Source organism: Tamandua tetradactyla, chromosome 3 (assembly GCF_023851605.1).
Source record: "Tamandua tetradactyla isolate mTamTet1 chromosome 3, mTamTet1.pri, whole genome shotgun sequence".
Classification (NCBI taxonomy): domain Eukaryota; kingdom Metazoa; phylum Chordata; class Mammalia; order Pilosa; family Myrmecophagidae; genus Tamandua; species Tamandua tetradactyla.
Window position 1 is genome coordinate 104,445,399 of NC_135329.1, and position 26,621 is coordinate 104,472,019.

At 37.3% G+C, this 26,621-nt stretch overlaps 1 protein-coding gene and 1 pseudogene across 5 annotated transcripts in view; one reads left to right on the forward strand and one right to left on the reverse strand.

The window, feature by feature from the left end:
• RAB3GAP1 (RAB3 GTPase activating protein catalytic subunit 1) overlaps positions 1-26,621 on the forward strand; it is a 193,525-nt gene that overhangs the window by 11,956 nt on the left and 154,948 nt on the right. The gene's annotated exons all lie outside the window — the stretch shown is intronic.
• LOC143676769 (TRAF3-interacting protein 1 pseudogene) lies at positions 22,272-23,411 on the reverse strand (annotated as a pseudogene).

Here is a 26,621-nt window from a genome sequence, read left to right on the forward strand (position 1 = left end):
GGTACAGGACAGTTTCAAACCAGCACAGAGCCCCAGGTGTTCTTTACAGTTAACAAGAATGGCTTTGACTGGGGTTTGACAAACTGTGATAATTAGCGATATCTAGCTAAAGCTGGCATTAGAGTAGCCTCCAGAGTAGCCTCTCAAGTCTGTTTGAACTCTCTTATCCACTGATCCCTTATTTTGTTACATTTCTTTTCCCCTTTTTGGTCAGGAAGGTGTTGTTGATCCCACAGTGCCAGGACCCAGGCTATCACTGGGAGTCATGTCCCACATTGTCAGGGAGACTTTCACCCCTAAATGTTATGTCCCCTAAATGTCATGTCCCCTGTAGGGGGAAGGGTAATGATTTTACTTGCAGAGTTGGGCTTAGAGACAGAGAGCACATCTGAGCAACAAAAGAGGTAACTCTTAGGCATAAGTATAGGTAGGCTTAGGTTCTTTGCTACAGAAATCAGCTTAACAGAAGCATGCCTCAAGATCAAGGGCTTGACCTATTGACTTGTGATGTTTGTTATGCCTAATGTTTGAGGCAGTATCAGGGTTTCCTTGGTGGTAAAGCTTAATAGTTCCATATTTTTTCTCCCATCCTTCAAGGGACTCTGCCAATACTTTAATTAACTGCCCTAACATTCTCTAGGATATATCTGGGTATTACCTTAAGCTATACAAAATCAGAAGCCCTCATTCCCATTCTGGGCTTCATGTGTGTGGGGGTTGTTTAAATGAGCTGTCTAGACAGGTTAAGTTAGATTATGTGCTACAGGAAATTTAGGTTTTGGACAACATAAACCTCTCTTTGTTTGGTCTTATATGGTAGGTGAAGTTCTAAAATACAGGCAATGTCATCCTTTCCCCTGTATTCTGATTCACCATAGTCCTGACCTGATTGTCTTTGTTCTTATCTTTAACTAAAGCCTGATCTCTCTCCTTTTTTTTTTTTTTGCATGGGCAGGCACCAGCTACCCAAGCCTGATCTCTTTTTCGGTTTCTTTAACAATTGTTATATGTAGCAGTGCTGACTTTCAGAGCTGCAGAACTCCAACTCCGAGTCTTAAGTGTCACATTATTGGACAAATTTCCAGGGAGATACCAGATTATACATACATAGCACAGCATCTCAAAATCTAGAAATAACATTAGCAGCTCTTGACTAAATGTCAAGACTGCTATAAGATCTTACAGTCTAGACCCCAGTTTTCTTATAGGTATTTTCTAAAAGAGACCATAAATATTCTTTTGTTTCTGACTTATTTTGTACCATGCTCTCCCTAAGGTTCATTCACCTTGTTGCATGCCTCAGAACTTCGTTCCTTTTTGTGGCTATACAATATTCTGTTGTATGTATACACCACAGTTTGCCTTTCTACTTCTCAGCTAATGTGCCCTTCAGTCACCTCTATCCATTGGGCATCATGGATAATGTCTAAAATAAACAATCTATGGTTATGGATTCTTTGTGGTGTGGGGCAGGGCCTGGGGTATGGCATGGCTTGCTTTCTTGTCCCTACCTCCCTATCTGTGGTCTTCTAGGGCTCCAGGCCTTCATATGGAAAGGGGAGTATTTAAGCTCTGTATACTAGCTGGATGATCTCTATGAGCAGGGAAAGCAAGTTTACTGGCTTCTGGATTCCCCAAGGGAGCTCTGGGCTGTGGAGCTGAGGGGGATGATCTTCCAAACTAGCTGTGGGGACAGGCACTTTCCTGGGTGTGTCTTCTTGTTCCTGGTGAAGTCACAACGGAGACCACTCATCCAGTTCTCTGTGTCCCCGTTTTTCAGCTTTTTCAATCTGGACTTTTCTATATGGTATAGAAGACCCTCTCAGGTCACTCACACCTTAAAACTACTGTCCTTGTCATTTTTTCTGTTACTTCTCTAGTTGTTCCTTGATGCAGGGGGTGAACTTAGCCTATCTTATTTACCATCTTCCTGGAAATCTATGATCAGTCTTAAACTAATATTTGGGTATAGTATGAGGTGAATTATGGTTCAGTTTTTTTGCATATGGATATCCTGTTCTAGAACCATTTCTTTTTTTAAAAAATATTTTTATTGACAACTCATATGCAGTCCATGCAGGTGTATAATCAGTGGCTGACAATATCATCTCATAGTTGTGTGTTCATCACCATGGTCATTCTTAGAACATTTGCATCACTCCAGAAAAAGAAATAAAAAGAAAATGAAAAACTCATATGTCCCATACTCCTTACGCTTCCCTCTCATTGACCCCTAGTATTTCAATCTACCCAATTTATTTTACCTCTTATCCCCCCTGTTTATCTACTATTTATTTATTTATTTGTTTATTTATTTATTATCCATGTATTTTTACTCATCTCTCCTTTCCCTGGATAAAAGGAGCATCAGACCCAAGGGTTTCACAATCACATAGTCACATTGTAAAAGCTATATCATTATACAGTCGTCTTCAAGAATCAAGGCTACTGGAACACAGCTCAAGTGTTTCAGGTACTTCCCTCCAGACACTCCAATACACCATAAACTAAAAAGGAATATCTATATAATGCATAAGAATAACCTCCAGGATGCTCTGTTGACTGTGTTTGAAACCTCTTAGACACAAAACTTTATTTTGTCTCATTTCTCTCTTCCCACTTTTGATGAAGAAGACTCTTGCAATCCCATGGTGTTGGGTCCCCTCATCTCGGGAGTTTTGTCCCTTGTGGCAAGGGAGATTCACACCCCTGGGAGTCATGTCCCACATGGAGGGTGGAGAGGGTAGTGAATTCACCTGCCGAGTTGGCTTAGAGGGAGAGGCCACATTTTAGCAACAGAAGAAGTTCTCTGGGACATTTAGCCTGTCCTTTGCAAGAGTGTTTCAAAGGGTTGAACCCCAAGATTGAGGGCTCACCCTATTTGGTTGCCCCCACTGCTTGTGAGAATCTCAGAAATTCTCCAAATGTGGAATTTTAATATTTCCTCCTTTTTCCAGTCCTCCAAGGGCAATTTGCAAATACTTCTTTGTTCACTGTCCAGGTTACTCTGGAATATATAGGGGCATCACAAGATCTCACGTCCTGTTCAAGATTCCACATACTTATAATGTAGAACCATTTCTTAAAAAGACTTTTCTCCACTGAATTGCTTGGTGGCCTTTTTCAAGCAGTTGACCTAGGGGATCTCCTTCTGGAGTCTTTTCTGTTTCATTGATCTGTTTGTCTGTCCTTATGGTGGTACCACCTGCCTTGATACTGAAGCTTGGGGTCTCTCATCCTTGTCAGTATTGAAATTTGGGGCCGATTTATTTGTGAAGATCTATCTTGTGCATTGTGGAATATTTAATAGTATGCCTGATCTCTACTTAACTTTATACCAGTACCACCCTTTCTGTTGTGACAGCCAAAAACTTCACCAAGTGTTGTCAGTTATCTCCTGAGGGGCAATATTGTCCCCAGTTGAGAACCACTGAATAAAGCTTTATGGTAAATTCTGAAATCAGGTAGTATAAATCTTCTAGGTTTTGTTATTTTTCCCAAGATTAACTTTGTCTATTCTAGGTTGTTTACTTTAGCATATAAATTTTAGAATAAGTTTGTCAATTTCTATAAAAAAGGATCATGATTATGCTGGAATTATAAGTGGAATTTCACTAAATTGATGGATTACTTTGGGGAGAAATGACGTTTTAACTGTCTTGAACGTTCTAGTCATGAACATGGTATACCTCTCTGTTTAGGTCATCTTTACTTTCTCTTTGTAGTGTTTATATATATATACTTTTTGGTTGTAGCTATATATATATATATGTATATATATATATATATATGTATGTATGTATACTTTTTGGTCGTAGAGGTCTTGCATGTCTTTTGTTAAATTTATTATTGAGTTAGATGTTGTATGGTATAATTGTAAGTAGAATTGTTCAATTTCATTTTCTAATTTGCTGCTAGTGCATAAAAATACAATAAAATTTTGTATATTGACTCTGTATCCGAGACCTTGTTAAACTTTCTTATTATTCATAATCTTTTTGTGAATTCTTTGGCATTCTCTACAGTAATCATGTTATTTGAAAGTAGAGACAATTTTTCTTATTCCTTAATTTTTATACCATTTATTTCTTATTGTACCAACCAGGACCACCAGTAAAATGTTGAGTAGAAGTTCTGAGAGTGGATATCATTGCCTTCCCCCCAATCTTAGGGAGGAAATGTTTATGTTTCAAATCTAAGTAAACAGGAGGTTTTTATAGATGTCTTTCATCAGACTGAAGAGATTTCTTTCTAGTCTTACTTAGTTCATTGAAAGTTTATTTAAAATTAGTGAATGGTTGCTTAATTTTTGCCAAATCTTTTTCTGCATCTATTGATGTAATTGTATGGTTTTCTTTTTTATTCTGTGCATATGGTGACATATTTATTTATTTATTTTTCATGGGCAGGCATCGGGAAACAAACACATTGATTGATTTTTAGCATATATATTTATTTTATTAGAGAAGTTGTAGGTTTACAGAAAAATTGTGTAGGAAATATAGAGTTCCCATATACCCCCATCTCACACAGTTTCCTTAATTTTAATACTTTGCATTACTCTGATGTTTGTTACAATTGATGAAACAATATTATTATACTTAAACTAGTTACTGTAGTCCATAGTTTATATTTGGGTTTACTGTGTGGTACTATTCTATGGCTTTTAAAAAAAATTTTATTCTAGTAACATATATACAACCTAAATTTCCTATTTTAACCACTTTCAAATATAAGATTCAGTGGTGTTAATGATATTCATAGTGTTCTGTTAACATTATTACCATCCATTACCAAAATTTTTCCATTATCCCAAACAGAAACCTTCTACCAATTAAGTATTAACTCCCCATTCGCTACCTGTACCCCATCCCCTAGTAATTTGTATTCTAATTTCTGACTCTGAATTTGCATATTCTGATTATTTCGTGTGAGATCATATAATATCTGTCTAAAAAATTTGAGAACTTGACAAAAAAAAGTTATAAATATACAAATCTCATGAGATGAACTAGCTGCCTTTCATGGGCAAACTCTCCTCCAGTTTCCGCTTGCACTTGCTTAGTTTCCAGCCTTTGTAAACTGTATTTTTGTCCAGGTTTATATTTTTTGTGTGAGGAAAGATTCATCTCACCAAGCTACTCTGCCGTTACCAGTAGCCTGAAGTACTGGGAAATGATTTTAAGAGGGGAGGAAATGGTGGTCATTAAACATCAACTAAGGTACCATGCACTATGGTGGGGACTGTGCTTTTTTAAAAAATTTTATAAAAACCAATCAGCATACAATATGAACATTTTTTTATCACATAGTTGTATATTCATCATCATGATCATTTCTTAGAATATTTGCATCAATTCAGAAAACAAAATAAAAAGAAAACAGAAAAAAATTCGTACATTCCATACCCCTTACCCCTCTCTTTCATTCATCACTAGCATTTCAAGCTACTAAATTTATTTTAACATTTGTTCCCCCTATTATTTATTTATTTTTAATCCATATGTTTTACTCATCTGTCCATAAGGTAGATAAAAGAAGCATCAGACACAAGGTTTTCACAGTCACGGAGTCACGTTGTGAAAGCTGTATCATTATACAATCATTTTCAAGAAACATGGCTCCTGGAACGCAGCTCCACATTTTCAGGCAATTCCCACCAGCCTCTCTCTTATGCTTTAACTAAAAAGGTGATATATATTTAATGTGTAAGAATAACCTCCAGGATAACCTATTGACTCTGTTTGGAATCTCTCAGCCATTGACACTTTATTTTGTCTCATTTCTCTCTTCCCCCTTTCGGTCGAGAAGGTTTTCTCAATCCCTTGATGCTGAGTCTCAGCTCACTCTGGGATTTCTGTCCCACGTTGCCAGGAAGGTCCACACCCCTGGGGGGTCATGTCCCATGAAGGCAGGGGAAGGGCGGTGAGTTTGCTTGTTGTGTTGGCTGGAGAGAGAGGCCATATCTGAGCAACGAAAGAGGTTCTCTTGGGGGGGGGGGGCTGATTCTTTTTTTTTTTTTTTTTAATTTTTTAATTTTTAAAAAAAATTGCAGGAAAGAAACACAAGCATTCTTAATATGTGATCAATCCATTCTACATATATAATCAGTAATTCACTATATCATCACGTAGTTGCATATTCATCATCATGATCATTTCTTAGAACATTTGCATGAATTCAGAAAATGAAATTAAAAAGACAAAAATAAAACAAAAAAAGAAGAAAAAATTATATATACCATACCCCTTACTCCTCCCTTTCATTTATCACTAGCATTTCAAACTAAATTTATTTTAACATTTGTTCCACCTATTATTTATTTTTATTCCATATGTTCTACTCATCTGTTGGCAAGGTAGATAAAAGGAGCATAAGACAAGGTTTTCACAATCACGCAGTCACATTGTGAAAGCTGTATCATTATACAATCATCATCAAGAAACATGGCTACTGGAACACAGCTCTACATTTTCAGGCAGTTCCCTCCAGCCTCTCCATTTCCTCTTGGATAACAAGGTGATATCTATTTAATGTGTAAGAATAACCTCCAGGATAACCTCTCAACTCTGTTTGGAATCTCTCAGCCATTGACACTTTGTCTCATTTCACTCTTCCCCCTTTTGGTCAAGAGGGTTGGGGGGTGACTCTTAGGCCTAATATTATGTAGGCTTGACCTATCCTTTGTGGGGTTAAGTTTCATATGAACAAACCCCAAGACTGGGGGCTCAGCCTGTAGTTTTGGTTGTCCACACTGCTTGTGAGAATATCAAGAATTTAACTTGGGGAGGTTGAATTTTCCCCCATTCTCACCATTCCCCAAAGGGGACTTTGCAAATACTTTTCCACTCACTGATCAAATCACTCTGGGATTCATCGAGGCATCACTCTGGACAAACCAACAAAATCTCATGTCCTACTCAAGGTTCCATGTACTTATGTTATTCAGCCAACTATCTGCATAAGGTATATTAGGAGATGCACTAGTCAAAATATAAATTTTGTACCAAATAAACACTTTTTGCTTTAGTCTCACACATAACTTGAAATTTTAAACTATCAATTGCTGTCTATTTTCAGCACCCTGCAGTAATGACATTCCTTTGTTCTTTCTCATGCAAAAACATTTTTAAAATTTGTACATTTAGGTCGCTATCACTATACACTCTAGGCATAACCTATGTAATCCTTGAACAAATTTTGGCAGTGAGGTAATACCCCCGTTTTATAAATGACAAAGGAGTCTTTGGGTGTTTCTAGTAATTTGCTCAAAGTCAGTCTGCCAGTGGGTCATAAGATTAAACCTGTGTCTTCTTGCCTTTAAAATCAATGTTATCTTTATTTTACTCTTCTATCCTTGTTTTCAGTGATTTAATCAAGTAAATATAAAATTTCTCAGGGTGAGTATTTGAATAGGTTGTAAGGCAGATTTTTGGAATTTTAGCATCTTGGGCTTAATAAAACAGATCAAAGTCCACAGTGGTGTGTGTATGATCTACTTGAGGGCAGGGAAACTAAGTAAATTAAGTTTTTTTGGCATGGGCAGACTCCAGGAATTGAACCCGGGTCTGTGGCGTTGCATGCGAGAATTCTCCCACTGAGCCACTGTTGAAAATTAAGTTTTAAACTCCTTTTAGTCTTGTAATTTCATGATTCTATGTAGCTACTAAAAGTTACTGGTTTTTAAAAAATGAGATTCTAAGTTTAGGTAAATCATGAACTGTTGTTCTAGTTTGCAGACTCCTGGAATGTGATATGCCAGAAATAGAACACCTTTTAAAAATGGGAATTTAATAAGTTGCAGGTTTGCAGTTCTAAGACTGTGAGAATGTCCAAATTAAAGAAGTCTATAAAAATGTCCAATCTAGGGCATCCAGAGAAAGATACCTTGGTTCAAGAAGGCCAATGATATTCAGGGTTTCTCTCTCAACTGGAAAGGCACATGGCAAACATGGCAACATCTGTTAGCTTTCTCTCCAGGCTTCTTGTTTTGTGAAGCTCCCCTGGGGCCATTTTCCTTCTTCATCTCCAAAGGTCTCTGGATTCTGGCGACATGGGCCCTTGTGTTGCTTGTGGCTCTTAAGCTTTTTCCAAAATGTTTCCTCTTTTAAAGGATTCCAGTAAACTAATCAAGACCCACCTGGAATGGGTGGAGTCACATCTCCCTCTAATCAAATGTTAATACCTGCAGTTGGGCACATCACATCTCCATGGAGATAATATCATCAACTTTCCAACCTGTAGTGCTGGATAGCTATTAAAAGAAACTGCCTCCACAAAATGGATTAGGCTTAAAACATGGCTTTTTTAGGGCACATAATCCTTTCAAACCAGCACAACTGTAATAGCACAGTTTAGTCATATTTCTGACTCTTACCCTACTGTAAAATTTATTGAAGAATAATCATTAACTTTAGAATATTAATAGAAGAATAATGACTATAGTAGCACTGAAATGAGTTCAGATTTTTCATGCTGGTAGATTAGATTGGCATACTCAGTACTTAAATTAAAAATAAATTTTAATAATAGGTTTTCTCTTGTTAGGAGAAATTTTCCAAACTAAGTTATAATCGCAGGACAAACTTGGGATTGGTGGGACTGGTATATAAACTTGGGGCTGGTATACCCATTATAATTTAGGACCCTTTATTTGCATTTTTATAGAACATTAAAGTGCTTTTTTTATCATTATGGTGGGAGTGTAGTGATACTTTTTGAAACTGGACGGTTGAAGACCAGTCACAGATGAGAATGCAGTGTTTCTGAAATGAATAAATCAAAATGAATACAATATTGAGCTACCACAACTTTTTTTGGAGTAAGATTATTTAAAATAAGGTTTATAGTCTTATTTTTTCCTTTGCTTTTATTTTGCTTTTAAATAGTAACTACAGTGGCTATTGCTTCTTTGGATATTATAAAGAAGGATAAAAGTCAGTATTTTATTGTATTTCCTATTTCAAATTGTTGGTTTTTATAGTTTGTTGTTGTTGACCTTTTTATTGTAATGTAAAATGTCAGGATATATCTTTGAGAGATAGCATAGCATAATGATGAAGAGTATGGGTCCTAAGGTCATACTGCTTCTTTTGAAATAGTCATAATAATAATAATTATTATTATTGCCACTCTCCTTTAGAAGTATTCACCAGAGGTGATACTTTTAAGTGGAGCAGAATATGAAAAGTTAAATTACTTCACTTTTTTGGCAATGAAAATGATTTATTGTTTTCTTTGAGTGCCTAAATGATACGGGATTAAAAAAAAAGCTTTATGTAATGTATTCTGGCTGAAATAGTTCAGATATAATCTGATGTAAATGAGGGATGTTGGTATATGCATGATTCGTTCTGTTATTTCCTAATTGTTATATTCTTGTAAACCTAAAGATTTTTTCCTTATTATTTAATTATAGCACATTCTTTCAGTGTGGTAAGTAACATTATCATTAGATATCATTTTACATTCAACTAAATCCTGGCATAGGACATAATATCATTAAAACAAATAGGTGAACACTAAAATCTTTATGAACAAATAAAAAAAGGATCTAGCCAAAATCATTTACCCATTCATTATAGATACTATTGATGTAATAAAATTGCTCTGTAGCGTGACTCTAAAGAACAAACAGAAATCTGCCATATGAGCTATTCTTAAGTTAATGTTCAATTTCATTACGTGATATCTTAACTTATATTTTCCCAGTTAGCTCTGTATATATCGTATTTCATTATAACAAATGTGACAAAATATATTTTTAGCAAAAAAATTTTTTGTGAAGCCGTAATTATTTATGGGGGAATATTGGAAATTCAATATCTATTGCTATACCTCCTTTCTTTTTTAACTTTTTTGTGAATAATGTAACATATATGCCAAGCAAAGAAAGATAAAAGCAATAGTTTTCAAAGCACTCTTCAACAAGTAGTTTATAAGACACATCTCAGACTTTGTGGTCGGCTACCATACTGTCCTATATTTTTCCTTCTAGCTGCTCCAGAATATAAGACCCTTTATTTATATATATGTAATTGATAAATCTTAACATACATTCTATAGATGGTGTAAAATTAGTGGCTCAGAGTATGAACACATAGTTGTATATTCATCACCATGGTCATATTTTAGAACATTTGTATCACTCCAGAAAAATAAAGAAGAAAAAACATATATTCCATCCCCCTTTCCTCCCTCTTATTGAGCAGTAGTATTTCCATCTACCCAATTTATTTTAACCTTTGTCTCCCCTATTATTTATTTTTTTAATCCATATTTTTTACTCATCTTTCTATACGCTAGATAAAAAGAGCATCAGGCACAAGGTTTTCACAATCACAGAGTCAAATTGTAAAATCTGTATCACTACACAATCATCTTCAAGAAGCAAGGCTACTGGAACACAGCTCTACAGTTTTAGATATTTTCTTCTAGCCAGTCTAATACACCATAAACTAAAAATGGATATCTATATAATGCGCTAGATAACCTCCAGGATAACTTCTCAACTCTGTTTGAAATCTCTCAGCCACTGGCTGTTTATTTTTTCTCATTTCTCTTCCCCCTGTTGGTCAAGAAGGTTTTCTCAGTCCCTTGATGCCAGGTCCCAGCTCATCTGGGATTTCTGTCCCATGTTGCCAAGGAGATTTACACCACTGGGAGTCATGGCCTACGTTGGGGGGAGGGCAGTGAGTTCACTTACCGCATTGGCTTAGGGAGAGAGTCGACATCTGAGCAACAAAAGAGGTTCTCTGGGGGGTGACTCTTAGGCCTAATTTTAACCAGGCTTAGTCTGTCCTTTACAGACATAAGTTTCATAGGGGCGAACCCCAAGATTGAGGGCTCAACATATTGGTTTGGTTGTCTCCACTGCTTGTAAGAATATCAGAAATTCTCCAAATGGGAAGGTTGAATATTTTCTCCTTTCTATCCAGTGCCCCAAAGGGACCTTGCAAATACTTTTATTCACTACTGAAATTGCTCTGGGATATATGGGGCCATCCTACTAAACTGGACAAACTAACACAGTTCTCACGCCCTATTCAAGACTCCATGTACTTATGGTGTTCAGCTAAACTGACCATACAAGTGAAATTAGGAAATTTACTACCCAAAATATAAACTTTGCACACAAATAAACATCTTTCTCTTTGGTCTGACATAGAAGTTGAAGTGTTAAAATATGGATCACATCATCCTTTACTCATTATTATGACTTACCTTAGTCCTATCCAGGTCAGCTTCATTCATATCTTTACTTGAAGTCAGATCCCTTTTTCAACTTTTAAGACAGTTGCTGCATAAGGTAATGCTGACTTTGATAGCTTCAGAGTTCTCAGTGTCACATAAATTCCGGAAGTTTCTGGGAATGACCAGATTATAAACAAATACCTTAGTATCTCAGAATTCAGAAATAACAGTTATAACTAGTGAATGTATGTGAATTTTCTGTAAGCACTTACAATCTAGGACCCTTTACAGTAGACCCCAACCTGATAATCCATGCTCTTGACTGCAGTTCACTGATTTTTATTTTGTAGTTAGTCCATATGAGTGAGGCATGATAATATTTGTCTTTTTGTTTCTGATATTTCATCCAACATACAACTCCTTAAGGTTCATTCACCTAGTTGCATTCCTCACAACTTTGTTCCTATTGCTATGACTGTTAACCTTTTTTTCTCTCTCCAGCATACAGAGGGTATGTTCCGATACCATTAATAATAATAGTCCATTTTCTGATTCATTTATTAAATATATAGGACACATTGCTTTATTCATTGTATGTGTTCATTAAATGTTTGTTGATTGGCGGCCTTCACAGGATATGTGATTAACCCCCTGAACTTGTCGTGTTCCCCACCTTTGGATAAGTAAGATATACCATGTAAATAAATCACATTTAATTACCTGGAGTTATTAAAGTATGGTGATAGTGGCATTTTTAGAAGCATTTTATTAAATATAGAAAGTCTTTTTCCAGATGGTCTGGTACATTTTTTGTGGGGGCAGGGAGAGGTACATTTTAAAGTAAGTGTTAGATAATGAAATTTCTCTGATTTGAGATTTGTAAATAATTATTTTTCTTTACTTTCTGGTTTTCTGTTTTTTCTTTGATTTAATAATTTTCTGATTAATTTTTTATTGTACAGCAATTGGCAGATTTTATGGATGAGTCATTTTCTAAAAATTTGATTGTTAAAAGGGTTTTTGAGAATTTCGAATGTACATGCAAGGAGATGTTTAAAATAGTTATGTTTCCAGGCTAAAACACAAAAGCTTATTTATCTTCCTACTTCCGGGACTCTTCCTCCTTTTTATCCATTTCCTTTTGTTCATTTGTTTGCTTTGTTCATTCATTCATTCATTCATTCATTCATTTGTGAGGGCCCATTATACACCTGATATTGTTCTCCCACTTATTGTTTATCAAAACGATCTTCCTCTGCTACCCTTGCTCATATCCGAATTTTTAAATCCTTTACTCTTGCTCCATGGTCATTTAATACATTCCTTCTCAGTTATCAGTGTTCTCTCTTCCTCCCTTTATGAAAAATAAAAACAGTGATTTGGAGTTGTCCAGGAACCTAATCCCTAGCCACGTCTCTGAACTCTCTTGTTTAAAAAATTCATAATGGAAGTTAGATTTTACCATGTAATTTGAATTAAAAGTTCAACCCCCTTAAAGGATATAGGTTTTTTTTGTGGACAGAGGAACTTCATTACCATATATATGGGAATTTTTAATTTGGAGTCTTGGGTCTCTTTTAATTGTATGCATGCTTTATTTTGAACATGAATATGCATAGTTTTTTTTGAAATGGTCCATAGCTTTCGTCATGTACTCAGAGGAGCCTATGACCCCGAAATGGTTAAATAAAAGCTACTGTTTTAGATTTTAACTTGTTTGCATTTATATATAATTTTTATAATTAATGTATTTACTTTTGCTGGAGTACACTTCCAAAAGCCTATTTGAACATAAACTTTTAGGACAGTTTGTATAAGAGAGACTATAGGTCTGTGTGGTAATTAGGAAATTATAGCTTCCTCTCATTTTTGGAAACAGGGCTTATAATTTTTAAGTTGGTGAAATTTGTCTTCCTTCCAACTTAGGCTGTTCTCAGCTTCTATTTATCCTGACCCTTGAGGCCCAGAACCTAAAATTTTGCCAGCTTACAGGTTGAATGCTCCAAAATTACCTACTTCTTTCCTGTGTTTCCTGTCTTTATAGCCCTCATCTCTAAATTACAATGCTAATTACACTTTAAGTAGAAAGCAGTCTTATTAGTGTGTTTAATATTTGAATGGATGATAATCACCTGATTTTACAGCGATTGTTTTAGTTCATATTTTATTGAAATGCTAAGTAAAATAAAAGTGAAATAGAACGTCTTACTTTTCTAAGCACAGAGCTCCTTAACTTAAGAAGGGCGCAGTTTGGCCCAGAAAGTCCTTTTGGGCTCCTAGCCTTAAATTCCTTTCCACCATTTAGTCCTGATGCCTGAAGTTTTTAATAGTTTTAAAGGAATGCTTCTGGAATTTCAGAAAAAATATAGGAAGATAAGTAAACATTTTTTTTGGATTTTATGGAGAACTATTGGAGCAGTTTTGTCGTATGATCTAGGAGGTTGTCCTGTGGTGTGGATACCCTGAAATCGGTTTCACTATCCTTTCCTTTTTTCTACATATGAGCCCAAAATCTTTTGTTAAATTTACTTTTAAGACCCTTAATAACAAAAATAATGTTCAGTGTAAATAAATAGGCTGATCTCTCTCTCTCATTCTCTCTCTCATATATATATATATATATATATATATATATATATATATATATATATATTTTTTTTTTTTTTTTGTATGGGCAGGCACTGGGGATCAAACCCAGGTCCCCAGCATGGCAGGTGAGAATTCTGCCACTGAGCCACCATTGCACCACCCAATGTGATGTGTGTGTGTATATTTATTTATTTATTTTGCATGGACAAGCGCCAGGAATCGAACCTGGGTCTCTGGCATGGCAGGAGAGAACTCTGCCTCCTGAGGCCACCATGGCCTACCCCTGTTGACCACCGTGGCCCACCCAATAGTGATGTATATATTTTAAAATGCTAGTCCCCTCTTCATTACTTGCCTCATCTACTTTCCAATGCTAATAACTTTTAGTAGTTTGTTATTCTCTTCTAGACTCTTTTCTATCCTTATATAATTGTTTATCTGCATTACATTTGAGAAAAAGAGGCCTTCACATTATGTGTCTTATGCTGCAGCTATCTTTATTTTAAGTTTTTATCTTGTGGGCATCTTTCCAAGACAGGGCATATACAACTATTTCATCCTTTTAGTGGTAGCATTGTAATTCATTTTATACCCGTATCATAAGTATTTAAACATCCTCATTAAAAGATATATCGTTCCCACTTTTTACAGTTACATTACTGTTGTAGTAAGCATTATTGTACATGCCCTTGCATACTTATGTGAATGTTTCTTGTAGCGTTGATTTCTAAATGTAATTACTAGGTCAAAGGGGATGTAATTTTTATTTTAGTAGAATAGCTATGACGTCTGCCAAAAGAGTTTGAATCAATTTGAACTCTCCCCACACAGTACATGGAAACACCTATTTCTCCACTCCTGCAATGCTGAAAGAAGCTTTATTGAGATACTTATTCACATATGATGCAATTTACCTGTTAAAGTGTACAGTTCACTGTTTTTTAGTATATTCACAGATATGTGCATCTATCTTCCAGAGTCAATTTTAGAACATTGCCACATATCACAAATAAACACTGGACCCCAATAAAGATGGTAGAGAGAAAAGTCTTAGACCCCTGTCTTCTCTCAGAAGTATGAACAACCGGCAAGAACTAGCAAAAATATCTTTCTCAAAGCTCCAGAAAACAGTTAAAGGATGCAATAAAAGGGTGAATGTTGAATCAAGAAAAAGGCTACTTATAAATGGTAGGATCTTGTGGCACCCAGGCTGGTACGTCCTCTACCTGTTACCAGATCTGTGTGGAGATAAGCAATGCTCACAGTGTGCATTTCTTTTCTCAGTTTTGGAGGGAGCAGAGTAACCCTCATGCACGTACTGGAAACATATATGTCTGCCCCAGTCTGGTGATAGCTCACTGTCCCAGAAGTTGCCCTGATTATGAAAGGTGTCTTTCCCAAGCTCTCCTATAGAATGCTGTGGGAGAACAATCAAGTTGAACTGCTTGGGGCAAGGGATTGCTGACTATAGGGCATACAGGATAGTACTCAAGACCAAAAAGAAACTGTTTGTTAGGAAAGAGGTTGCATTCTTACCCTTGTGAACAGGGGAATTCGTAGGGCCACACACATGTCCAAGACAAGACATGTTCACAGAGGATCAGGGAGACCCCTATGCTTTGACCTGAAACAATTTTCCAAAATTATTGAATAGGTAAGCCCTAGAGGAGAGTGTTTGCACAGGGCAATCATCAAAGACTGGGAAAGATGTTTCTTTTTTTTTTAAGTTAGATCCCAGCATTCAAGGAAAGCTCTGTCTTAATGCTGACTGGTTACAAACTGAAGAAACAGACTCCTCAGAATCTAAAATTCCAACAATAACACATTAAAATATCAAGATCTCCAGGCTTCTACAAAATGTTACAAAACATACAAAGAAACAGGAAGCAATGCCTAGGCAAAGGAAATTAAAACATTAGAAACCGTCAAAGATGAAGACCTTGGAGATACCAGAAAAAGGCTTTAAAAAATGTCCTAATTATGTTCCAAGAGCTAAAGGAAATCAGGAAAACAATAGATGAACACAAAGGAGAGTATTTATGAAAAGAAAACTCAGCCAAAGATCACACGCAACAGAACTTCAAAATTCACTGGAGGGGTTGAATAGCAAGTTGGCAGAAGAAAGAATAAGAACTTTAAAATAAGACAATTGAAATCATTCAGTTTGAGGAGCAGAAAGGAGCAAGAATGAAGAAAAGTGAACAGAGCTTGAGGAATTGTGGAACACCATCAAGCATACCAATACATACATTGTGAGAGTCCCAGGAGGAGAAGAAACAAAAGGACGGAGAGAATAATTAAGGAAATAATGACTTACAACTTCCCAAATTTAACAAAAGACATTGAATATACACATCCAAGATGCTCAGTGATCTCTAAACAGGATAAACCCAAATAGACATATGCCACACTATGTTATAATCCAACTGTTGAATGCCAAAGATAGAGAATTCTGAAAGCCACAAGAGAGAAGCAGCATGTCACATACAAGAGACCCTCAATAAGATTAAGGTATGATTACTCATTGGAAACCATGGTGGCAGGGAGGCAGGAGAATGACATATTTAAAGTGCTGAGAACAAAAAACTGCCAAGAATTCTGAAAATTTCATTTGAAATTACTCTTAGCTTAAGTTTAAGTTTCATTAAATCAAAAACTTTTTTTCTCATTTAATACCCTCTAGCTTAAGAATAATATAAAAATCATTGGCTTCTTCCTCAAATTAAAAAAAAAAAATAGATGAAGATATTCCCAGATAAACAAAAGCTGAGGGAATTTGTCACTACTAATCCAGTTATAAAAGATGCTAAAGAAAGTTCTGCAGATTAACAGGAAGGGACATTACAGTAGATCAAAGCTGCATGAAGAAATGTACATGACAGTATTAATGTTGAAGGAACAACACCTGTTATTATCTCTCTTTTTGAAAAATCTAGCCAGCCTAGTGGGTGTAAAGTGATATCTCGTGGTTTTGATTTACGTTTCCTTGATGACTGGTTACGAGGAGCATCTTCTCTTAGTTGTCACTTGTTTATCTTTCATAAAGAAATATCTATTTAGATCCTTTGCCCCTTTTGTAGAAATTTTGTTTGCAAACACTCCGTATCTCCTAAATAGATACTTCTCCTTTCACCTTTCCCCCTTCCCCTGATATCTTCTAGTCTACTCCCTGTCTTTGTGGATCTGCTATTTCTAGATATCTAAGTGATAACAAACAATATTTGCCCTTATGTATCGTGGTTATTTCACTGAGCATAATATTTTCAAGATTCTTCCATGTTTCAGCATATATCAGAATTTCATTCTTTTTATGGCTGAATAATATTCCCTTGTTTTTATGTAATGTATTTTGTTTATCCATTCATTTGTTGATGAATATTTGGGTTGTTTTCACCTTTTGGCTATTGTAAATAATGCTGCTGTAAAGATTGGTGCACAAATGTAAAAGAAAAGAGTAAAAAGAAATAAATTTTAAAAAGTTAAATAATTTTTAAAAGAATAAGATTGGTGCACAAGTATTTGTTTGTGACCATGTTTTCAATTTTTTTTTTTTTTTTGGCTATATATCTAGAAGTTGAGTTGCTGGGTCATGTGGTAATTCTGTTTTTTAACTTTTGAAGAACCATCATTTTGTTTTCCACAGTCACTGCACCATTGCTGTATAATACAAACATGTATGTGACATGTTGCTTCTCTCTTGCGGCTTTCAGAGTTTTCTCTTTATCTTTGGCTTTTGACAGTTTGATTATAACTTGGTATGCTATAGGTGTATTTGGGTTGATCGCAGTCAGAGTTTGTTGATTATCTTGGATGTGTATATTCATGTCTTTTGTGAAATTTGGGAAGTTGTCACCCATTATTTCTTTGAATATTTTCCCTGTCCCTTTCTCTTTTCTTTGGGACTCCCTCTATATGTGTGTATTCTTGATGGTGTCCCACAGGTTGTCTGTCCCTTTCTCTCTTCTCTGGGACTTCCACTATATATGTAAGCTTGATGGTATCCCACAGGTTCAGTTTTCTTTATTCTTTCTGCTTTTCAGATGGAATGATTTCATATGGTTTTATCTTCATGTTCTCTGATTCTGTCTTCTCCCAGCTCCAATAAGCTATTCAACCTGATAAGTGAATTTTTAAGTTCTGTTACCATGTGGTCTTTGGCTTTGTTTGGTTTCTTTTCATAATTTCCCATCTGTTTATTGTTATTTTTTTTGTGCTCATCTGTTGTTTTCCTTAGTCCCATGTCCATGTTTTCCTGTAACTCAAAGATGAACTTATTTAGGACTATTTTTAAAAAGTCTTTGCTACTTTCAGTGCCTATCATTGATAGTCTTTAATATATTAATTTTCTCCTTTATTTGGCCATTGCCTCTTGTTTCTTTGTGGCACCCTGGACATTTTGATATTTAATGTATTGCTGGAAGTTAGACTATGAGGCATTTGTTCTTTTCTAAAAAAATTATTTATTTGTTTATTAAGTTAGAGAAGTTATAGGTTTATAGAAAAAACGTGAAAAATTCAGTGTTCCCATATATCCTCCCCTGTTGCTGGCACTTCTTATTAATATGGTACCATTGTTACAACTGATGAAAGATTATTAAGATAGTGCTATTAGTGATTGTCCATTGTTTATATCAGGTATATATTTTTAAAGGTTATATCCAGCTAGTATTGTGACAGAGCGTTCTTTGAATGCTGGATGCTAACAGCAGCGAGATAAAAGAATGAAAAGAAAGAAGACATTGTTCTCAGTCTTTGCAGATTGAGTCATGTGAAGTTCTCCTTCAGGGCTCATCCATATACTGGTTTTGGAGACTAGCTCTAGGCAAAGCATCAGTGCCTTTTTGATGCTTTCTGGGCATGTGTTTTTTTAGGGCATGAACTAGGAATTTTCCTGTTCACAAAGGTTTGAATGTCCCCTCTTTCCTAGGAAACAGTTTCCTCATAGTCCTGAGCAGTGGACTGTATGTCCTATAGCCGACAATCCATTGCCCCAGCCAACATGACTTGACTGCTTTCACACAGCGTTCTGTAGAAGAGCTCTGTGAGTCACTTTTTACAAGCAGAGCAAGTTCTGGGATGGTGGGTCCTGAGGGGCCAAGAGACAGATTGGATCAGACATATGCTCCAGTATATGCACAAGGGTTAGTCTGCTTCCTCCAGAACTGAGACAGCATTGTGTACCAGAAGCACTGGCTTCATTGAGAGCTAGCAAAGTGTGTGTGTGTGGGTGGGGGCAGCGAGGGCATGAGCTGATCCGATGGGTTTTAAGTAGCCTTTTCCTTGATTTGTGGTGTGCCCTGTTACTATAATCCTTTTATTGTTTTCTGGAGTTTTAGAAAGAATTTTCTGCCATTTCTTGGTGGTTGTTTAAAGCTTCTGTGGGGAGATGGGCCCATGTTAAAGTTGTTTAGAACTACGAAAATATTTTCCAAAGAAGTTGTACTGTTTTTATTATCCTAGCAGTATATGAGATTTCAGTTTGCTTCACATTCTCTGACACTTGGAATTGCCAGATTTTTATTTTTATATATTCTTTTGCATTTGAAATAGTTTATCATTGTGCTTTTAATTTGTATTTTATTGCTGTATAGTGATATGGAGTAGTCATCTGATAATTCAATGCAATTACTGCATTTATTAATCCTTTGTATCTTTTGTTTCTCATGTCTGTTGTTCATTCTTTTAAAAAATTGGTTTGTTTATTGTCCTCATATATCTGGTTGTGAGTTCTTTTTTCTGATTACATGTATATTAAGTGCTTCCTCTAGTCCATGGCTTCTCTATAAATCATTTTCTTAACTTTGCCTTTTTTTTTTTTTTTTTTTTACATGGACAGGCACCAGGAATCGAACCCGGGTCCTCTGGCATGGCAGGCGAGCATTCTTGCCTGCTGAGCCACTGTGGCCCACCCTTAACTTTGCCTTTTGATGAACACAAGTGTCTTGCTGTGAACCTATAGAATAAGTGCCACTGATGTTCAGTGGGTACTTAAGACTGAAAGTGAAGCAGGACACTCCATGTAATAAATTAGTAGCAGTTTAGTAGGGAACTTACGGATCAAGAAGCTGGTCCTGAGTGGCCACAGGATGTTCACAGTAGTGCTCTGTGTTGCCCATAGGTCTACAGGGGGGCTAATACAGGGCAAGAACAAGGAAGGCATAGAGCCAAGTTGGGATTTGCAAAATCATAAACATGTCCCTTTGAAATTACTGATATGTAACAGGAGTGGTTCTGGTACAGATAGCTATTATGCTTAGGAATGTGCACATGTACTTTAAGATGTTCTTACCTGGGAGAGAGGGTTTGTCATATTGTCTGGCTGTGATCCTACACAATAAGGTTCTGCCAAAGTTTGATAGGCATTTAAGATAAAAAAAAAAAAAGTGAAGCTAAACCGCTCCATATAGCAAAATAGTAACATTTATAGGGAACTTACAGACAGAGAAGCTGGTCCTGAATAGCATAGGATATCAGAGTAGTGCTCTGTGCTGCCTGGAGTTCCAGGGAGGTTTTATGGGATAAGAACAAGGAAAGCACAGAGCTAAATTGGTATCTGCAAGATTGTAAACATGTTTCTTTGAAGTTACTGATATGGGCAGGAGTGGTTCTAGTACTGATAGCATTTGTGCTGAGGATACTATCCTATAGGAGGGTTTTTTTTTTGCCTTTTCTAGGAATTTATGCCTTCTCTGTTTTATGGCCTCACACTCTACTCTCAGAAAACCAACTTTTACATTCTACAGGCTTCTCTTATATGAATAACCCTAAGCGGCAACTGAGGGCTGTATCTGGAGGCAGAGTTCACCACAACAATATAAGACATCTCTACTAATACCATGCCTACTAATGTTAGGAGGCAAACCCCACTCTGTTAGATTAAAAGACAATATTGTCTGAGGCATTCTATCTTCCGTGAAAGTTGGCAACTGTCCACATACCCAGCAGTTGATCTGGTTATAAGTTGCAGCCACTTTGGTTGCACATTTCAGGCATCATTTCCTTCTATTGTAAAGATTAGAACCATTAACCTAAGGACAAAATACAGGAAGTTTAATGGGAGCTGATATGGGGAGGTCATAACCATTTGGTAATAGGGAAGTTTATAGGTCCATATCCTGACAGGATAGTTCCCAATATTGGTTTCTTCCTTGGGGAGGAGTACCAAACTGTAGCCCCCAAGGTTTCTATGGCATCACATAGGACATGATATAAAGGAGCCTGTGTATTAAGCTGTAATAGAAGTTGACTTCTGTAGAGGAGGCTGGCTGTAAAGTAGAGCATTGGGGGCGTTCTCCATTTAAAATAGAAGTCAGTTATTGCTAATTCCTTTCCCTGTCCCCCATGAATATGAATACCAACCCATTTGGGTGGCATTTTCAAGTGTAAAGTGTACCAAATTTGGTGGGTACCTTGGGTTATGGCCTCAATTCTTGGACTCCGTGACGTGTAAAATGGATGCCTTGGTCATTGTCATTGTGTTTTGGATACCCATACATGCAGGAAAGTTTCTTAAGGCCTTGTTTTGTTTAAGCTCATTCACATGTTGACATCCAAAAGCCTACAAAATGTCTGAAGGAGTATCTACACAGGTTAGTACATACTTTTATCCATCTGACAGAATAAGAGTTCCTATATAGCCTATTTGTCAGTGTTGCTTGGTCTGTGATCCCTGCAATTATCTGCTCTGCATTAAGGGGTAGGGGATACCTCTGTCATGCCCATGTTAGACGGGACCTACAGGCCATAAGTACACTGCTGTATTTCAAAGGGAGATGTACTCTTTTATATTCCATACGTTCTTTACGTGTAGCCAGACTGCCTCGTCATGGTTTTCGTCAACCCATCTAATTTTTTTTTTTTTTTGACTTTGAAATGATTTTTTAAATTTTCTTTATCCAGGAAATTTACCAGCATAATTAGTTTACATTGCCTGAGCACTTAGGCTGTTATCAGAAGGCATTTAGGCTGGCATGAAAAAGAGAGGAGAGGAGAGGAGAGCTGAGGGAGGGAGGGAGAGGGAGAGAGGATGGTTTATCCAGATTCCTTGCATAATGTTTGGAATAGCTTCATACCAAGAGTGGGAATCCCCATTTACTTTACTTCACACTGAGTGTGACTATCAAAGCTCGGAAACAGGTGGAACTGCCACCATTCCTTCAAGGGCAGGCAGGGAACAGGGGGCAGAAGGGACATCAAAGGGGTCTGGGAGATGTCTCCACTGCTGACAAGAGAGAAAGAGCCTCTGAGGGGCAGCCTCTCTGCAGATGCAGAGGGTCTTTCTGGCCCCACCATGGCCACCCCCGGGTAGCTGTGGGAGGGGTGCTCCTGCTTGTTGCAGTGGCTGTGGGTCAGGGCATGACAGTGATATGTGAGGGGACAGTGAGACAGCCCCAGACCCAGTGGAGGGACATTGGGTTGTAGTGGTAAGACCTCAGATGTGGGTTGGAATTCCGGCTGTGCCACCTGTTAGAGATGGGATGTCTGGCCAGTTATGAATCTCTCCTAGCCTCAGTTTGCCATCTGCATCCAAGAAAGGTGATGCCGTCCACTGAATTCTTGGACTGCCGTTTTGATGCTTTTGTCATCAGTGACCTGGATGCTTTAGTGGAAACCTCAGTCTCTGTTCCAGCTTTGGAGTCTTTAAAGGATCCATCTGACAGCTTCTTAGATACTTCTCCTGAGCCAGTAGACTTTCTCTTGAACCTCTCATGCTCTCGGGTCTTGTCCCTGTCAGGGTCTCTCGAATGCTCCCCGTTCTTCCCTCTCCATTTGTCCTTCTCTCAGTCTCTTCCCTTGTCATGGTTGTGATCCCTGTCTCGGTCTTTCAATTTCTCTTTGTCTTCCCCACCCTCGTTTTTCCTCTCCCTCTCCTTTTCACACTTGGAGTCCTTCTCCCACTCTTTGTTGGCCTTGTCTTTCTCCTGCTCTTGCTCCTGCTTGGCCCTGACTTTACTTTTTTCTCTCTCTCCTTCTCTGTGCTTGTCTCATTTGGAATCTTTATGTCCATCTCTGTCATTTTCCTTGGTCTTTTCCTTTTCTTTTTCTCTTGGTTTACTCTCTTCTTTCAAATCTACTTTCTGTTTTTGATCTCTGCTTGTACTTCTCTCTTTTATTTCAGAGCTTCTTCTATCCTGTTTATCTCTATGAATTCTGGACTCCTCTTCTTTAGCATTCTTATTATCCAGTTCTTGAGATTTTGGCATCAATGAGGATTTTCCTTTGGCATCTCCCTTCTCTCCAGATAAAACTCTCTTCACTGCATCCTCACTGGAGAGCTTGTTGATGCAGCATTTTCCAATGAGTTGGAGCAGCTCATTTGTTCTTTCCGGCTCATGCCCAGCCATAATCCGGGCAGGTTTGGCAGACAGTGGTTCTCCTGAAACCATTATGACCACATTGATGGCTTTCTGAAGAAAGCCAATTTTTGATCTTTATCCTTTGCATTATTGGACTTCATCTCGGCATCTGTGTAGAGGTCCTTCATGAAGCCAGTTATTCTAATCACCTTGGTGATAATGTCGTGCAGGTAGCGGAAGGGGGGGCTTGCTCAGCAGCTTCTCCGTCAGAGGCGGCCCCCGAATCACCTTCCCCAGCACCTCCTACATGTGCCTCACCACCGCCGCATTCATGGCGGCGCCCCGCGCCCCTCAGCCAGCCCGGTCCGGCCCCCGCCGCACTGCCCAGCCGCCCTGGCCGGCCGCTGCGGGGTCCCATCTAATTTTTTAAAACATTTTTTATTGTTAAATATAACATATATACAAAAAAAATGAAAAAAACAATGATTTTCAAAGTACACTTCAATAAGTAAATACAGAACAGATCTCAGTGTTTGTTATGGGTTCCCATTCCACTATTTCAGATTTTTCCTTCTGGGTGCTCCAAAACACTGGAGGCTAGAAGAAATATATATGTGTTTTCTTTTTTTGTGAAAAATAACACATATACTAGAAAGCAATAAATTTCAAAGCACATCACAACAATTATTTGTAGAATAGATTTCAGAGTTTGGTATGGGTTACAATTCCACCATTTTAGGTTTTACTTTTAACTGCTCTAAGGTACTGACGACTAAAAGAAATATCAATATAATGATTCAGTTGTCATACTCATTTGTTAAACCATACCTTCTCTGTAAAACTCCATCACCTTTGACTTTTCTCCCACTCTTTAGAGGTATTTGAGCTATGCCCATTCTAACTTTTTCATATTGGAAGGAGCTGTTGATAATATGGGAGAGGGAGATGGAACTACTTGATGTTCTGGAGAGGTTGGCCTTTCAACATTTCAGGACTTATCTGGTCCAGGGAATCATGTGGAGGTTGTAGGTTTCTGGAAAGTTACCCTAGTGCATGGAACCTTTGTAGAATCTTATGTAATGCCCTAGATATTCTTTAGGATTGGGAGGATTCAACCCATCTAATTTTAGCTATTGTATTGGCTTCTAGATTTCCCATGTTGTGTTTGAAGTATGGGCTGTAATGTGCCAAATTCGTATTTTGGCTTTGGGTTTTTTGTGCTCAAACCCAGATATCTTCCAACAGAACTTTAGCCCATATATCCTTATTGGCTATGGTTCATTTCTCCTGTTGCCACTGTCTCATCCAGAGTCAGGCCATGATACATGGACCATCAGCTATTGGTACATGTGAAAATTGACATAGGCTCACAAATTGTAACCATCTTGACAGCTCATAGCTTAGCCACTGGTTCTCAGACATTTCTCTTCATCCATTCATATGGTCTCATAGTTATTTGAACTGGTATTGCTCACTGTCATAGGGGCTATCATCTGCAGGAACTGTCAGCATTTCAGTCATCTTCCAATGGGGCTCCTATACCCTCTTTTTTAAAATTTTTTTTTAACTTTTTAATTGTATAATATAACATGCATACAAAGCAAGGAAATAAAGCAATAGTTTTCAAAGCACTCTTCAACAAGTAGTTACAGGACAGATCCTGGAGTTTGCCACTGGCTACCATTGGATCCTCTCAGATTTTTCCTTAGCTGCTCCAGAATATAGGAGGCTAGAAGGCTTAAATTTTTTTTTTAATCATCACAATCAACTTTTTAAAATCTTTTTTTTTGTGTGAAAAATAACACATATACAAAAAAAGCAATAAATTTCAAAGCCTAGCACCACAATTAGTTGTAAAACATATTTCAGACTTTGACATGGGTTACAATTCCACAGTTTTAGGTTTTTACTTCTGACTGCTCTAAGATACTGGAGTCTAAAAGAGATATCAATTTAAGGATTCAACGTTCATATTCATTTGTTAAATCCTATCTTCTCTGGATAATTCCACCATCACCTTTGATCTTTCTATCCCTCTCTTTATCTTTCTGTCCCTCTTTTTATAACCTCTATTATTGATGCTACTTACTCTAGTGCTAGTATGGGTGGTGTAGGGGAGTTTGGGTTCTCTACATACATAACTGGCCCCAATAATTTATTAACTATTCACCTAGTGGACTAGAATGGAGAGAACTCCATTTTTTGCAAATAAGCATGCCACTTTTGTAGTGTGCTAGCCTGTGCACAAGCACTTGTAGGCCAAATACAAGTATTGGATCCATCCACTCATTGGCAAAGTCGTTGTTAGAGGCCATGTTTGCTTAAGAGCAAAACTAAAGTTGTTTTTCAATTGATCTATATCACTGTTCTGTTCCTTTCCATAGCTGGGACTCTTAAGAGCCTTTGATGAAGAGACAGAGCCCCTGTTTATCTTAAGGTTTTATTTTTCAGTGCTTCAGACCACCCTTTCCAATTAAAAAAAAAACGTGTTTATTGACAAATCTTCACACATATGCAGTCCACACATGGTATACAGTCAGTAGCTCACAATATCATTATATAGTTATGTATTCATCACCGTGATCATTTTTTTTAAGACATTTGCATCACTTCAGAAAAAGAAATTAAAAGAAAAAAAGAACAAACTCATATATCCCATACCTTTTACCCCTCCCTGTCATTGATCACTAGTATTTCCATCTACCCAATTTATTTTAACCCTTATTCCCCCTGTTATTTATTTTTATCCCTATTTTTTTTACTCTTTTGTCCATACGCTGGATAAATGGAGCATCAGACACAAGGTTTTCACAATCCTACAGTCACATTATAAAAGTTATATCTTTATACAATTGTCTTCAAGAATCAAGGCTACTGGGACACAGCTCAATAGTTTCAGGTATTTCCCTCCAGACACTCCAATGCACCATAAACTAAAAATGGGTATCTATATAATGTGTAAGAATAACCTCTAGGATAACCTCTCAACTCTGTTTGAAATCTTTCAGCCACTGAAGCTTTATTTTGTCTCATTTCTCTCTTCTCCCTTTTGGTCACTAAGGTTTCCTCAGTCCCATGATGCCGGGTCCCAAATCATCCTGGGATTTCTTTCCCATGTTGCCAGGGAGATTTACACCCTTAGGAGTCATGTCCCATGTAGGGGGGCAGGGCAGTGAGTTCACTTGCTGAGTTGACTTAGAGAGAGAGGCCACATCTGAACAACAGAAGGGGTTCTCTGGGGGTGACTCTAAGGCATAATTATAAGTAGGCTTAGCTTCTCTATCTTTTGCAGGAATAAGTTTCATAGGGGTGAACCCCAATATGGAGTGAGCCCCCCCTTTTTAATCTATTTAATGGTTGAAGTATTTTAAGTCAAGTGGAAAGAGTCTCCAGTAATTTTATAAGCCTGTAAATGCAGTTCATTTACGGTGTGGGGAGTAGGACACATTTGTAGTTTTATCTATGCTGGAACAACCTTTGTCTTACCTAACCAAATCACCCCTAGGAATTTTATAGACTTTTCAGGCCCCTGGATCTTGGCAT